Source organism: Notothenia rossii (assembly GCF_949606895.1).
Source record: "Notothenia rossii genome assembly, chromosome: 1".
NCBI classification, from domain to species: domain Eukaryota; kingdom Metazoa; phylum Chordata; class Actinopteri; order Perciformes; family Nototheniidae; genus Notothenia; species Notothenia rossii.
The window spans coordinates 77334241-77351864 of NC_136912.1; the positions used below are offsets into that span (position 1 = coordinate 77334241).

The 17624-nt window shown below is 44.7% G+C and overlaps 1 protein-coding gene across 1 annotated transcript in view; it reads right to left on the reverse strand.

The window, feature by feature from the left end:
• Positions 1-13098, reverse strand: part of pde4ba (phosphodiesterase 4B, cAMP-specific a) — a 161237-nt gene extending 148139 nt beyond the window's left edge. Inside the window, exon 1 of the mRNA XM_079677595.1 lies at positions 12760-13098. The gene's annotated coding sequence lies outside the window, so the exon portion shown is untranslated. The remainder of the gene's footprint in view (positions 1-12759) is intronic.
• Positions 13099-17624: the final 4526 nt, after the last annotated feature.

Consider the following 17624-nt stretch of genomic DNA (forward strand, 5'->3'; position numbering starts at 1 on the left):
CCAATCCCAGTCCTACTCCTCAATAAACTCATCAGTTTGAGCTCCTGCTTCTCTTTAACATGAAGACATGAGCGGACTGCTTGGCATGTTAATTACTCTCAATTATCTCGCTCATCTCTTCATCTCTGTCAGCTCAGGCTTTCTGAGGATAATAGTCTTTAACAGCCTTTGAGTGAGAGTAGGGGAAGCACGACCATTTGTGTATTCACTGATTAAATAATTGAATAATAAGATATTCACATTGGTTTGTAATATTAACAATAAGTCTGACTGTCAGAGTCGAGGACAGTAACAGAGAAGGGTAAAGAGACTGACAGAAAAAGCAAAGCAAAATGAAATTCAATCCATAGGCTTCTGTATGCTTAACATGGGCAATCCAAAGTTTGTGACCTACAATAAAATACACATTATAAGGGTTAGAAAGCAGCGTTGAGGAAACACAAAAAAGCAGGCATCTCACAGCTGCAGCCTTTTACAGTAAATGGGTCATGACACATTTCCTAGAACTCTTTTAGAAAGTCTTTCTTTTTTTCCACTTTTTGGTCATTGAATGGATGAGGGGTATAGTGGAGTTGAGCATGGCCTGCTTCAGTAAGCCAAATCTTGTCAAGTTTCTCTCAAAATATATAACATTTAAATATATAATTTATAGAACATGAATGGAGATCCAGCACATCCCAGATCTAGCCTAAGACAGCCACAGTTTATATGACACCCACTTGTGATGGTCACCTGCTGACAGACGTGTTTTGAACCTTTACGCCAACATGGACACAAAGTCCTTTAAAATGTCGCCGGCGGGCGTGTCTGAAGCTTGACCAACAACCAATCACATGAATCTCCCGCCCCGGACACACAAGCACACAGTTTGATTGGCTAGAGCTTGTACTGGCATATGATTTGATTGGCTGATGCTTCCGTCGATGCTTCAAAAGTTGAAAATTGCACAACTTTTGAAGCGAGCGACGCGAGCAAAGCGACGCGGGCAAAGCGACGCGGGCAAAGCGACGCGGGCAAAGCGACGCGGGCAAAGCGACGCGAGCAAAGCGACGCGAGCAAAGCGACGCGAGCAAAGCGACGCGAGCAAAGCGACGCTCCCACAATGCAGTTCGGCAAAGTGTGACGTCACCCCTTTCAAAGTGAATGGGCAGAAGCGTTGAAGCTTCAACACACGCCGCCGTGTGGACGGGCCGTTAGGCTGTATCTCAAACTACTCTGGAGTTGATGCTAGGTTAGGAAACAATTTTTGAATTTTTTACTCAAAGACCTGTGGCTGACTGGTAATTTCCTGTCACAGGATTTGCAGTCAAGCCCCCAGAAGAGTTGAGATATTTTTTATTCCTAAAGCAGCTGTAACCTTCAGGTTGCACTTGACGAAAAATGCCTCAGAAGTCAGAAGACATTTGCACTGCATGTGGCTTTAAACCAATAATCATGGATTATGAAAATAATATCTTCCCAGTTCTAATTATATATAAAAGTTAATTTAAAAGTGTGCAGATTTTTAATTGAGAGGTTTATAGTAAAGTGGAACAATTCTATCCTCTTTGTTTATAGACAAAAATAACACAATTAAAATGAAATGTGCTCAGACTGTCATTGTTTTAATTATAGTCGACAACCTCTTAGTCTACAATTATTTTTCAAATGTAGTCTCACACTCGCATTGGCTCACATAGCAGTCTTTTCTTCTCCTGTGTATGTACCTTTAACCACATTTGGCCTAACCTATTAGAGCTGTGGGCATTATGGTACCATGTCTCTATCAACCATACAAGTAAAAACCAACTCAAAACTGCCGATTGGAGATAATACAATGATGGACACGGAGATGTATAAATGGACGTTACAAGACGAGGAACAATGAAGGTCAGTTTTTTCTGGAATTTCATAACTGGAATGACATAAACTTGTTGTGATTATATTTTATAGGCCAAAAGGTCAATCTAACCCAATCCCGTTGCACCATTTGAACAATGAGTCATTATTAACTACCATAAAAAAAACAAATCAGTCAGTCTGAAACACAAAATAAGTGGCTAAAAGAGGGATTGTAATACGACGTTCCTTTTAGAATTCCATTTGATTTTTATGGTGAAGATCAGCGTTTCCGCCAGGGGGCCGTCTTGCCGTCATTTGACGCCCTTATTCAGCTCGGGACGCCCTAAACGCGAGCCGAGGGCTTCCAAAAATATTAATAATTGAGACAAGATCGAGAGCTTTTAACGCTTAAAATGACGAAAAGGAAAAAGGAAAGAGGACAAGGACATCCCTCTGTTGGAGGGGCAAATGAGTCCTGTGGGATTCTTTTCGGAATCTGGTGGGATTATTTTCGGAGTATTGAAGAACGTTTCTTCAAACACTGGAAACACTGGTGAAGATGTTTGTGACATTCTGACTAGTGCTAAATAGATTAGGGAATAATAACAATAACATAGGCAGTGATACCATTTTTGTATAACTTTATTGATTTGATCAATTCCCTTTTTATTTATACTCTTGTCTCTTGTGCACCGCCCTACCAATTATAGTTTCCTACCCATTATATCTATAGGTTACTTACGTAACCCCTGTTCTCAGAGTAACATGAAGTGAGATGTCTCACTATGGGATGCACCTCAACGCGTATGCAAACAGAAGCATCAATCTCATTACGCCAATCCTGATTGGCTGGTGATCTTGACGTCTACGTCAGGGAATCCACCCACCCTATAAGTAGCTTGCGCTATGACGCAGCGTCATTCAAAATAAGCACCTCTTCTCGCTTTGCCTTAGCAAGAAGGGCCGTCTGGTGAGACATCTCACTTCATGTTACTCTGAGAACTGGGGTTACGTAAGTAACCTATAGTTCTCATTCATAACACTCCATTCGATGTCTCACTATGGGATATTGAAACTCCCGTATTGCTAGACATGCTTATCTCAATAATCACCAAAACAACCAGAAATTAAAAGGTAGAACCCTGTCTCAACACGGGGCCCAGCACTGCGCGGGCCACACTTGGAGCAGAGACATCTAGCCTGTAAAAGCGGACAAAAGTGAGCGGTGAGGACCAGCTCGCTGCTGCACAAATGTCTTGGAATGAAACACCCTTGAACAAAGCCCAGGATGTAGCCAGTCCACGAGTAGAATGAGCACGCAGGCCCGTTGGTGCCTGCAAACCCTGACTCGTATAAGCCAGAGCAATCGCTACCACAATCCAGTGGGAGAGCCGTTGCCTGGTAACGGGCTTGCCCTTATGAGGGCCCAGGATACAAAGAGTTGGTCATTGCATCGAAACCCTTTTGACCTGTCCATATAGGTGCGTAAAGCATGGACTGGGCACAGCAAATTCGGCCGCTGTTCCTCAGAGGAACACAGTGGCGGAGGAAATGCCTCAATGTCAATGGGGGTTCATGAGCCAACCACCTTAGGTACAAAGGCAGGGTTGGGCTTCAGCAACACTCTCGTTTGCCCATTGCTGAGTGTAGCGCATGAATGTCACTGACTCGCTTGGCAGATGCCAGAGCCAGTAACAACACTGTCTTCAGTGACAGGTGTTTCATGTCAGCTTCTTCCAGGGGTTCCAATGGAGGTCGAGTGAGCCCATCCAAAACCACTGCCAAGTCCCACAAGGGCACCAGTGACCTGTAAACAGGGAGGAGCCTGCGAGCCCCTTTCATAAAACGGCAGACCAAGGGATGTTGGCTAGCCGTTTTTCCCTCAAAGCCCACATGGCATGCAGCAATAGCAGCCAGGTACACTTTGATCGTAGAGAAAGCTCTGTGTTTATCAATCAGGTCCTGTAGAAATGATAGAATCACCCCGACAGGACATTGAAAAGAGATGTATCCCTTTTGAAGGCACCACTCCTCAAACACTCTCCACTTACAGTCATAGAGGGACCTGGTGGAGCAAGCTCTTGCACTCTGAATAGTGTTTATCACCTTCTGAGGGAGCCCCACTGTATTCAGATTGTACCACTCATGGGCCAGGCCCATGGTGCCAAGCGCTCTGGGTGTGGGTGAAAAATCGTCACCCCCGCCTGAGACAGTATGTCCCTGCGTAGCGGGAGCTGCCACGGCTGCCCGCACAGCAGCTGATATATCTCCACCAGCCAGTACATTGCAGGCCAGTGTGGAGCTATTAGGATCAGTGTGGGGCGTTGTTCTCTCACTCTGGCCAGAGTTGGGGGTATCAGAGCCAGGGGTGGGAACGCGTACAGAAGGACCGGGGGCCAAACGTGCGCGAGCGCGTCCACGCCTAATGGTGCGTTTAAATCGCGCATTGAAAAGAACAGCTGACAGTGAGCGTTTTCTTTTGATGCGAACAGATCTACCGCGGCCCGGCCGTAACGCACCCAAAACTGACTCACAATTATTGGATGTAGAGTCCAGTCTGCATATAGTGGTGCACCTCTGGAGAGCAGATCTGCCCCGAGGTTCATCACACCTGGTACGTGCGTCGCTCTCAGAGAGAGGAGACGTCCGCAGCTCCATAAGATCAGTTTGCGTGCCAGCATGTGTAACTGGAGAGAACGCAAACCCCCTTGGTGGTTTATATACGATATTGTGGTCGTGTTGTCTGTCCTCACAAGGACATGATGTCCTCTGAGAAAAGGCAGAAAGCGTTTCACGGTGTGGAACACAGCTAAAAGCTCCAGATAATTTATGTGTGACCGTTGGAGATCTCTGCTCCAGAGACCCCTCACAGGTCGACCTTCGTATATACCCCCCCAGCCCATCAGACATGCGTCTGTGGTGACCACCTTCCGCGATAGGACAGCACCCATAGGCACGCCCCGAGCTAGAAAAGTCGGGTGCAGCCAGTGGCGCAGTGCCATTACGCATTTCATAGTGACCATCACTCTCCGCGTGCCATGAAGCGCGGGGTTCAGTCTGAGGGCAGCTACCCAGCGCTGAAACTCCCTCATGTGTAAGCGTCCCAGTCGTACCACCAGGATAACTGATGCCATGAGCCCCAGTAACCGCAGACATGATCTGAAGAGAACATAGGTCAGGTCGAGGGGGTGTTTTACGAGGACATTCGTCTGCGTAATAGCCTCTTGCTCCGAGTGTGCGAGAAGGAGCCAATCGTCCAGATAAGTTTCCAGGTGAATACCCTGTTGCCTTAACGGGGCTATCGCGGCTTCCGTACACCGTACAAACACTCGTGGGCTGAGAGACAGACCGAAGGGAAGCACTCTGTACTCGTAACAGACACCCTGAAAGGCGAACCTCAGACATTTCCTGTGTGGATAATATACTGGGATGTGGAAATATGCGTCTTTCAGGTCGTTTGATGTGAACCAATCCTTTTGGTGCACGAGACGCAACAGAGATGTGTGAGTGAGCATTCTGAATTTGTATCTTTTGAGATATTTGTTCAGAGCCCTCAAATCTAGTATAGGCCGAATTCCGTTCCCTCCCCATTTGGGAACGAGGAAATACTTGGAATAAAAGCCGCTCTGACTCTGTTCGGAGGGTACTATACAGGGCTCTCGACTAACTTTTTTCACCATCCTCCCAGAACCGTCCCGAAATACAATCTAAGCCGTCCCGAAATTAATGTGGACCGTCCCGAATTTAAAATATTAGTTTTTCTACTACTTATCATTAGTTAAAATCATTCAAAGTGACCTTTAACATAAATAAAACATCATACAAATCATTAGATGATAATTTATCAACCTTTTTATTTGAGTAAATCAGTCAATCACATGACAAAGGCCAAATATATTTAAACAAACACACAAACGAGAAAATTACTAATATTGAATCAAATCAAGTCCCATCCAATTAACAAAAAAAATCCAACACTCTGTCCTGAAGACAGAACCCAGAGTAACCACTAACCAGGAAGACAGTCTGTAACACAGTCAGGAGACCTTTACAAACTGCCCCGCCCCCTCGCACACAGACGGGAGAGAGAGATCTCGTCTGGATTGGAAAGCTCGAAAATACATCAGACGCATGTTGTAGTCTTATTGCATATTAGAAACGGAGTTGGATAAACTAAAACTGCGATATAATGTTTATGTAGCAATACTACATATGACATATATTTTTTAAATGTCTCCAGTACCGATAAAAAGTCAGATAACGTCGGAGCTTAACGTTACCACTGTCTTTAATAATTCCGGCCCGGGCGGAGCCCGTTTAATACCGGGGCTCGGTACCCATCCATACATGGGGAGAGGCGCAGCATATTGCTAAGGACTAAATACGATGGAGGGTTCTCATCTCAGCCTTATTACCCATAGGGGATGAAGTGGAGTAAGTAAATAAAGAGGCCGGCGCTCCAGGGTCTGGTTCTGCTGTGCGTTTTTGTGATGTAACGGTAAAACATTTCAGAATTCCTCCACGGGATACCATTGTCATTTTACATCACTCAACCCGCGAAATACACACACTCAGTACATAGCCTACTGTAGATAGACCCGCAAATTTGCGGGCCAGGAATTCGCGGGCACAGCCAGCTGTGCGGCTGGCTGACAGCACATGGGCACAGCTTACGTATGTGTGTGTGTGTGTGTCTGTCTGTCTGTCTGTCTGTCTGTCTGTCTGTCTGTCTGTCTGTCTGTCTGTCTGTCTGTCTGTCTGTCTGTCTGTCTGTCTGTCTGTCTGTCTGTGTGTGTGTGTGTGTGTTTCGCGGGTTGCTAAATGTTTTGTGTGTTTATGTTGACAAGGAGGTTTAATAATTGTGTGCTACACACAACGTGCAGTCGATTTCATTTTCATCGCTGTTTGTAGTAGAGTTAGCAGGGTATTTTTATTTTAACTCTCGTCCCAAATTCGTCCCAAAATTATTTTTTATCCTCCCTGACACTATTTTTTTCGGCCCCGGGAAGACGGGACGTCCTTAAACTCGAGCCCTGGTACTATAGATATAGCCTTTTTTTCTAGTAGCGAGAGATTCTCTTGCTCCAGAATATGGGCCGATTCTCCCCGGGCTTGCGAATGCAGAAGGCCCGAAAAGTGAGGGAGGGTGACAGCGAATTGGAGTCTGTAACCACGTGCTATTGTCTTGAAAACCCAAGCAGAATCTGTGAGCATCCTCCAGTTTTCGCTTCTCAAAGCAAGTGGAGATGTCACATCCCTGTCGTCTGCCCTCTGTGTATTTATTTGTTGTGTTAGGGGGCCCTCTAGTGTCTGAACACGGTGGTACCCCAGGTTGACAACCCCGGTCGACACTGCACATGCGCGTGGCGGTGATGCCTTCACAGCTCCGTCCATCGTCCGCCTTCTGAGAGAGGCAGCAGCCACTTTTAGAAGGGGGGTAGACTTCATACTGTTTATTGTTTTTATTGTTTTTCTTTTCATTTGTATTGACTGTGCCCTTGGCTTCAAGCCTGGAAACGACAGTAGAAAATGATTTTTTAAACAACAATATTGATGATGTGTTTGATGTTAAGTCCATTTCCCTCATGGCGCGAACTTGAGGATGACGTTCTGACATCACTCGAGGTGGCGGGAAGATAGGGACATGGTTGCACCCCGGAAACACATGAGCATCGAACACTGGAACGTGTCCTGGAGCTGGAGAACAGGGAATTCCCAGCTCCTTTTTCGAGGAGAGGAGAGGAGGCTGTCAGGCCGCCCTTTTCTTCTTCCTCACCTGGTGGCTGAAAGTCTGGACCGGCTGTGCCTGAGCGGCTGCTGCCGGAACCGGAGACTTTCTTGGCCAGCTCGTCCTCGCCTCGTGTCTGAGCTGGAGACCCGGGGCGAGCTGTGACCTCTGCTGTTTCGGGACCTTGAAACGGGCAGGACGTGAGGCAGCCTGAGCGAAGGACTGTCGCGGGGCCGTTGAAGGCGGCGGCTGGACACTTCGGGGAAGACAAAGCTGGAGAGCCTCATCCTCCTTCTTTTTGAACTCACACCGCTGCTGCATCGAAGCTAGAGCGGAGCCAAATATGCCCTCGGGAACAATAGGCATGTCCAAGACGTCCTCTTTTTCCCGGTCTAGAAGGTTCGTCAGGTTAAGCCACCTGGCTCTCTCCTGTACAAACATTATCCCCAGTGCTTTGCCCGTGGCTTAGACTGCAGAGCGCTAGACACGGAGGCAAATGTCCGTGATCGCTGCGATTTCGTCCCAGACGGCAGGCTCAGGTTTGACCGTCATGTCCTTGCAGAGCTCCGCCTGGTAGGCGGTCAGTAGCGAGGAGACGTTGAGCGCCCTGGCGGACAAAGCTGCGGCTCTATAGGCTCGTTCGGTCATTGCTGACTGGAGGCGGTCTTCCGAAACCAACCACGGTTGGAGGTGGGCTGCCACCAGCGGCTCCATGGGCGGCATGCGGAGCAGGCCGAGTTTCTCCATGCCGTCACAGTCCAAAGAGGAGGCACCCTGGATTGGGGCCTTGTTGCTGAAAGGGCGGTCTCTCCACGAGACCGACACCTCGTCCAGCATCTCTGGAAAGACTGGGAGAAGCTGCCTCTTCATCCTCGCTGCTTGGGGCAAGGTCTTCCCCTCATAGCGAGATCTGGAGGTTTCCTCGGCCACTTCAGGCCAGGGGATGTCCAGCCTGGACGCAGCACGTTGGCACACGGCCTGCAAGTCCATACTGAGGCAGGGCGAAGCTGGTGTGCTTTCACCCGGGGGAGCGGACATCACCTCCGGCTTTGCAGCCTAAGCAGATGAAACGAAGATGTCATCTTCGTGCTCATCCGAGTCAGATAAGAGGAACTCAGAGGTATCCTCTTCATCTTCCTCCGTATAGTCCAGCTCCAGGACATCCTCCGCGGGTGGAACCACGGTGAGGTCCAGTTGGGAGCCCCAGCTTGACACAGCGCGGGGCTCCGCTCTCGCGGACCTTGCCGCCACCAGGCCCCAGCCTGACACGGCGCAGGGCTCTGATTCCGCAGCTACCGCCGTTGTTGAACCCCAGCCTCACACAGCGCGGGGCTCAATCTCCGCGGCGGTCGCCACCATGTCCCGATTGCCGGCCAGCAAATCAACGGACATGAAAGGGTCCTGTCCCGACAGGCTAGCTTGGTGCGCTAGCTGTCGGCGGAGGCTCTTGACGGTGAAGCGGGCACGATGCCCGCACGAACCGGAGTTATCGATAGCTTCCTGGGCGTGTTCAAGCCCAAGGCAGGACGAGCGGACCTGGTGTGAGTCCGTGCCCGAGATCTTAAACCCGCAGCCGCAGAGCCGAGCCTCCGAGCCTCCGACTCCCCTGGTGTGAGGGAGAGAAGGGTCCATCCTCGTTTGCCGGGGTGTCGGTGCGGAGGGACAAGCTAGTAACAGGTATGTTACCGTTTGAAAGAAAAAATCAAAAACTTATCGTTATTCCGAAAGGAAAAACGGCGGACAGATTTTTTAATATTAACTGGTGTGTTAATATCTTTTATCTCCGTCTCCTCTGGTGTGAGGGAGAGAAGAATCCGTCCTCGCTTGCCGTGGTGTCGGCACGGAGGGATAAACTAGTAACAGGTATGTTACTGTTTGAAGAAAAAAATTAAAACCCTACCGTTATTCCGAAAGAAAAAACGGCAGGGCAGATTTCAATATTAACTGGTGTGTTAATATTTAATTCAATCTTCCGCAAAGCAAAAAGTAACCGGCAAGCGCCCGTCGACTGAATGTTAGCTTGGGTTCAGTCTGTGGACAGTTAAGCTAGTCCGGCTACTGATATTTTGAGATGTGCTCCGAAGCGAGAAGAGGTGTTTGAATGATGCTGCGTCGTAGCGCAAGCTAGTTATAGGGTGGGTGGATTCCCTGACGTAGACGTCAAGATCACCAGCCAATCAGGATTGGCGTAATGAGATTGATGCTTCTGTTTGCATACGCGTTGAGGCGCATCCCATAGTGAGACATCGAACGGAGTGTTATGAATGAGAACTACATTTACTTTGCTTTTACCCTTGCCGTTTTCTTTTTATTGACTTCAAATCGGCACAAAGTCAGCTAGCAATATTTAGCTGAGCAAAAATGTAAACATAAAAAGAAAAGGGTTAACTCCTACTGATCTTAAAAAGCAGTACCTCTGGGCATGTATATCATCAGTATGCATCAACAGTTTACACATTAATCACAATGTATGCAGAAGACATTTACTTGCATCATGCACACATGAGAAGAAACTCTCCAGGGGCCTATCGTATATAAGTATAAACGGTAACTAACATTAACGCTCCAAGCTTAAGAAATACAGCAGATGTACGCCACAGCCAGAGTTATGAAACAGGCAGATTTGTGTACACATAAAAAGGTCCGGTATCTTCACCCTGAAACTCCCAAATACAGGGGGAATTGGTTGTTGGCATTCCCCACGTTTGCCTGTTTTCATTAGATTTTTCAAACAACTCTTTGATTGAGGGATATTTAACAGATGCATATTCTCTAGGGGATCTGCTAAAACAAAGAAAAAGCCAGGAGAAATATAGTGATAGCGTCACTCTAAAAAAAACTAAATTGGCTCTAACTACTCCTAATTTACCTAAAAGAACAAATCAATCAAATAGCACACAGTGTAATCTTCAAGGACCTAAGAAAATGACCTGCGTTTAATTGTATCCGCTATGAGAGCAGGATTGAGCCTGGCCGGAACCACCATCGAGTTGCATGTTAAAATAATCCATATTGCAATTAAAATGACAGGATGACAGATTGGCTGAGTGATAGGCATGGGCTGGGTGGGGGCAGCATAGACAGAAAACAGCGATGTGAAACATGGTTTTTAATTTGCATAGAGATGACTATCTCATGTACAAAAGTATTGGTGTTAGCCCCCTGGGCACTGGGCAGTCCAAACAAAGTTCCTCCTTTATTTTATTTTTAAAATAAAAGTAAAAAGAGAAATAGGCCATATGGTTGCAAAAGCAACACCTACAGTAAATAGTTCAAAAGGTTTCAGTAGTTTCACTGATCCCTTGAGTCACATAAGCACTCAACAATTATTCAGATATTAATCAGTCCATTTGCCTTTCTCAGACTTAAATCCATAAAAAGGGATCTTAAGGTGCAGTCTGACTTTGGGAGGTTAACTGACTGCTGCTATCAGTCCGTCTACAGTGTAAATCGTGATTCATGACAGGAATAGGTCAGTTAGTTCCAGTAGGAACTGGATTGTTGTGCCCAGACGCTTACCTCTGGGGTTACTGTGTGCACTGACTTACTCTGGGTGAAATCATGCTGGAGTTATTCCTGCTCCAGAGAGAGCAAAAAGAGGCACCAGCAGGTTTTCATCAGTGCATAAAAGGCTGCTTTCTTTTAGATATACAGTAGGATAACTGCAGATTACCAATGATGTGTTGCGAGTATACCATGTGTCCACTAACTGTGCGTATGTACAGTACTCGATTCGTAGCAGGCTAATTTGTTGGCATGCATGTTGAGTGCTAAATTACTGAATGTACCATTACTGTAATGAATATCCAAAAGGTTTAATGGTCATGCATATCCCAGTAGGTAACCGGCGTAAACACCACACACATGTTTAATGCAATCACAGTTCCCGCATCATGTGTCGACTGCTCAATTATATTCTCAAAGTGGGTTACTGTAACCAATTTCCGCCCCTTAATAACACAAATTCAATATTTGTAAATAGTAAAAGTCCATCTTGACAGTATAAGAGCTGTAAATGTTCATGTTCTGCAGGACTATAATACGGATGCCTCCTTATTAGAGCCCTGCTCAGGATAAATTGGTTGCTACATTTAAACATGAAGTGTAGGCTTAAGTCGAGAAAGAGACAGAAATGACATAAACAAAGAGAGCTGCCGGTCTGGAAAAAGGAAACATGATAGCCCAGCAGCAGCAGATTGATTTGTTTTGTTGTTCACAGTTTCTTTCACAAAACAGGATACCCTACTGGTTTGGATCTGTCACCAATGGGAGTCCCCACACTGTCTTTCAGACCTGTGACAAATTCCAATTGTACCAAATCTGCATTTCAGTTAATGATGGTTTTTTTTTTTTTTTTTTAAAGGAGAAAAACAACTAATTATAGGATGTCAAAAGGACTGTTTCAGCATACACAGGCAGATCTTTGTACAAAGTCTGCCATTAGATCTGGACTGTCACTGTCAGTCAGGACCGAAAAAGACAGAAAGCTGCTGTTCTCTGCACAATTAGAAATCAATAAAAGTAGGAATCTACTTGGATTAATCAGTTAATTAATTTCACTGTTCAAAGGTTAAAAAATAGAGAACAAGAAAATATATGTTGGTATCTGATGTCTGCACACTCTTCATCAGACACTATGCACTTCAAGGCAGGTCAACACATGACTATCAGCCAGCATCCACATTGCCAGAGGGTTTCCCTCTGGGACTAATGAGCACTTTCCTGCAAAGTATTCAGGCAGTTGTGGATGACATTTACAACAATAGGAAACTGCTGATGGATATATGACCCCAACATGTCAAAGCAATGGCTCTGCTGATTAGCAGGTGTACTGTTATTTCCTATAGAGCCCAGCGTAAGTATATTCTGTAACAACACAATTTAAACTAAACGATGATGTGTTATATAACTTACCCAGAAAAAAAGCACAATAATGACAATAATCTTAAAATGAACTGCAATATTCATGGATATGGTCATGTAAAGGGTTCACACTGTTGATAGGATACTGATATACTTATCAATTAAATTAAATTAAAAAAAGGAAAGCCTGGGGTTAAAGGCTAGGGGGTAAGGGTGAACTTAACATGAAAGGAGATAAACAAACCTTTCTTCACTACTACAGTTAGAATTAAAACACTAGATCGTATGGCAAACAGAATATCTCAGATCTATTTCGACAACCTAAAGAGAAAAGCTTTCTGGGTTACCTTCTCCACAGCTCATCCACACGTGCAGACAAAGGGAATCCCGATGCCACCTGCGCGTTATTTTTGGCCGGAATAGAGCAGCTGTCACAACATCCAACAAATATTTTATTCCGTGTCAGCGTGTTTTCCTGCCATCCTCTGTTGGAGTGTGATTACTCCACAACTGCCCCAAACAAGCAGGGTAATCCTGAGTCGGATGTTGTTATTCACATAATGTTGCCCTGTCCACTTTTCTCGGAGATTAAGACAAACAAAGCTCGCGCGCTGATTAAACTGCTTCTTGTTGGTTTCAGTTGTAATCCGTTTCACCATGCACTTCCTTCCAGTATCGAGGTGCTTGTGTTTGTTCAGGCAGGTTGAAAGACTTTGCGTTTCAAACGCATCTCAAACTCGTTGATCTTCCTTCCTCCCTCCCAGCAGACGAGCAGTGTGGACCAATGGCAAGGCAGAAGGAGAGGAAGAGAGAGAGAGGCGCGCGCAGAGTTTCCCTCAGTCTGCTGTGGGACCAGCAAGAAGTCAAGTATTTGAACTGCTATCAGCAGCACACCAAAGACTCCATGAAACCATGAAGACAAATGTTATGGTTTTAATGTGTGTGTTGTACATTGTCTATGCGTTTGGTTTGTGAAGCACTTTGAGTTACATTTGTGTATGACAAGTGCTAAATAAATTAAGTTTGATATGATTTGATCACTATATTACAGGCAAAGATGGTTTGGACTGTACATTTTGGATATATTGACATTCCTATCCTTATTTTAATAACGACAAAACATGATTTTATAATCTGATATTAATATATTCATTCAGCTAAATCAAGTTATAAATAGAGCAATGCCATGATTTTAATGAACAAACAGCCATATTTGCACCTTCGACTCTTTAGATTTCTTTTCATAAATCCTTCCTAGATATTACATTAATGTTGTGGTGAAAAATAGGTAGAAAGACTTTGAAATAATGAATTTGAAGTGATCTGGAGCTTGTGCAAAATCTCTACATCTACTCTTACTTAATTCACGAGAAATCAGAAGCAGGAAAATGTACATTATAACATACACAATTTTGGGCACATAATGTGAAGATAATGTGGTTTAACAGATCAGTATCACCAGAGGTATTATTAACTATTTAGCAACATGAACTCAGTGAATTCCCATAACCTACATTTTACATCTTACTCCTTTACAACTACTGCTGACTGCTGAAAGATTCCCATGTTGCATTAAATCATCATTATGTGAATCAAATGTATTGTGTTTTGCAATGGTAACATGTTGTATAAGTTCTCTTTAAGGCAGGGCTATTCAACTACACATTCAGTTGGGCCAGATTTTATAACTACAAAATGCAGCTGGGCCAGACATTCAGCGGCCTGTAAAAAGCAGGTAGTGACCAACACATATGAAAAACATGCAATTTTTATTCATTGTTCATCTAACAAAGGTACGTCAAAAAGTGCATAAAAACACAACAAATTAGCATTAATTGAACAGAATCTGAAAAAAAAGTGCACAGTTGTAGCATTACATTTGTTTGCTTTAGAAGTGAAATATTTAGGTTAGTTTTTTTGAACCAGGCACATCACAAAGTGCATTTAGTGAATACAATAATAGCAGTCTTAATAAATGTCCTCACATACAAAAAAAACAGCTAAAGAGCTCCAATGCGACACAAAGAGGTAGTACTGTAGCAATACTATTTTTTCACTTTTCAAGTAATAACAAAAAAATCATACGTTTTGGTCACATTTGACCCAGACACATTACAAAGTGCATTTAAATGAATACAGAAAAAACTGTCAAACCCTTCAGTGCACAAACCCATAACAAGGGACACGGGTAACTATATGAATGAATACTACACTACACGTCTACTATAGTAAACTAGGTGCTTACTATCACCTCATTTGTGATTTGTCATCGCTGACTTTCTCAATGGGAGAAGGGACATTTTTAGTTTTGAACAAGAGCAGTGATTTTTGGCTCATAGGATGTCAATGCAATCCTAAGACATTGGTGAAGAGTGCTGTCAGTCAGGGAGCAGTGAGTGCTACTTTTGATTGAGTTCATGTGTGAAAAGCTTGATTCACATGTATGTTGATCCAAACATACTGAGCACACAGATCGCTACTTTCTGAACGTTAGGGAACTACTGTTTTTTGACATCACTCCAAAACTTCGCTGGCCCGTTAGTGCGCTGCATGTCAATAAGTTCCAGTGTATATTTCCCCTTGTCGATGCAGGGGACCACTTCCTTTGCTCCGGTTGATACGTCCCCCTCTATTGCAACAGTGAAGGGGTCTCTGGCAAAGCCCATCATCACCTCTGTGGGCAGAGCAAGTTCATCCAATCGACCGGCAAAGTTCTCTTTCAACCTCGCAATGAAATCTGTCATCACATCCGTGATTTGTGCCGGAGATGTGATGTGTTTGGGGAGCGTCGGAAAATGCAGCATCCGACCCGTGCTCAAGTCGGTCGCGAAAAGGTCCAGCTTGACTTGGATCTGCTCCACAAGATCAATGACCGTTTTGTCTCTGTTTACGCTTCAGAGTTGAGAGAGACATATTTTAGAGTTGCTATCATAGGACCACCGTTACTAGCACCACTAGACGCACTTTCAAAAAACGTGCTGCGTTGTGGTTTGGTGGTTTCTATGCAACACGGAGTGTTGCGTTCATGGTCTTTACTAGTGTATGAATTTGGCTACGGGAGGCTGGGCCACTCGGGAGTTGGTTCTGGGTCGCATCTGGCCCGCGGGCCGCCAGTTGAATAGGCCTGCTTTAAGTTATTTGTGACTGAATTGAGTGCCTGCACTGCAGTACATGTGTGTGAGTATGTGTATGTGTATGTGTATGTGTATGTGTATGTGTATGTGTATGACTGTGAGTGAGTGAGTGAGTGTGGTTGGAATTAGAGGGAGTCAGCCATCACATTATGTCTTTCCTTAACAAGCCAAGGTCTGATAGGTCAGCACTTATATTTACAAGAAGACCCAACTAACTGTGAGTGTAACACCTCCATCTCTCAATTGTCCGAATGAGTTATTAAAGGCCTCAGGGTTGCAATATTTTACTCAGACAAAGTGGACCAATGTCACAAAACTCATCCATATATGGTATCATAGATGGAGTCTTAAGGAGTCCTAATTGACTGTCAGTACCTCGCGGGCATTTTTTTTCTCATAAATCCTTCCAGTGGTTTCAGTCAGATTCAGATCCCGTCCACACGGAGACGAAAATGAAAACGAACCGATGTCGATATCAAAAAAGTCTTCCGTCCATACTGAATCGGCTCAAGAAACGTGTCCGTCCAAACAACAGACGCTGTAGTACATATGCCTGTAAGTGGCGCTGTACTTCCACCAAAAGCAGCGAAGAAGACCCCCGAGCATGGTTGCCTGGTTGCCCTTCAGTTTATTCTCCGCGGTGGATTTAGCAACATGTAGTTCATGTAGTGCTCCATGTCCACTTGTTGCTGATGGTTGTGGTAGAGGAGCTGTAGATTTTGCACTAACATCTGTTGCATGGTCAGTAGTGTCTGGAGCACAAACGCAACCCTGTGATCCGCCATTGTTGCTGTTGTTGGCGAAACACATCAGCAATGACGCGGGTGACGTGGGGGTGAGCAGTAGAGGTGGGGAGAGGCGGGGCCATGGCATCATCGTTATCAGGAAATTATCGTATAGGGCGTACTGTCCATACGATAAAGAACTATAGCGGATAACAACTGTTTAGTCTCCGTGTGGACGGGGTCTCAGTTTCACTTTTTTTTCTGCTTTGGAATTTCAACTGAGTCAATACTAGGTTTCGCAGCTGGATTTGGAAAGGCCGGATCATATTTCTGAGTCAGACCCAGAATACATTTTGATGGGGAAATTGCCAGAAAAACAGCAATAAGTATGCAGGAAATTAACAAAACGGCCTGTTTAAAGCTGCTTTATTATAGGAGCAACTCTATAAGTTTATGTTTAAAACATTAAGAGTAATTGTTTTCTTGTGATCTGTGGCATGGGAAGTTTCAATGGCTACTGAAAAGGGATTTTGGTAAAATAATGATCCTACCCAGACAGAAAAGACCTAACATCAACACTTTGTCGTGAGGAATAATGAAGTGAAACAAAATAGCATCTATCACTTACCAAGAGTTGGTCAGGTGCTTATTGATGTAGACGTCGGATCCTTTCAGCTTTCTTCCTTGAGAGTTATATTAGAAGATTGATACCCCTTTCCTGTGGATTAAATATAAAGCTTTACAGCTAGCAGGGAACAACCTAAAGACTGAAAGAAGCAAGAGAGAACTAAATGTAAAAATTCCCCAAGTTTCCAATTAATCCTTTAAACATAAAACCCAAATACCAAAAAACGTTAATGATCCTCTTTTCTACGTTTATACGAAAAAACTAAATGAAGTCGTTCTGACAGCAGTGACTTATCCCCTAGTATTGTGAGTGTACCACTGTGACATATCTCCTTGAAGCCAATAAGCCTGAGGTGTATTTGATCTATTTTTCAAGTATAAGGAAACCCTTAGGAATAACAATCTTTCATCTTTCCAATCTGAGCTTCAGGGCATTCTTGAGAGAAAATACAACACAAATACCCACATGCTTTCTGCATATTTACACACAGCTGCACACACGAAGCTATTCAAACCATTGCTCCCTGCTGATGTAAGCTTTACAGTCATTGTAAAGCCAGTCTGAGTCTGTCCCATCAAGTACTGGTAATAAAGGAAAGGAGCGGAGAGAGGCCACACTATCTGAGAGTGAACATGTTATTACCATTCGCTTTGTGGTGGTACAACATATACACACACACAAACAAACACACACACACACACACACACACACACACACACACACAC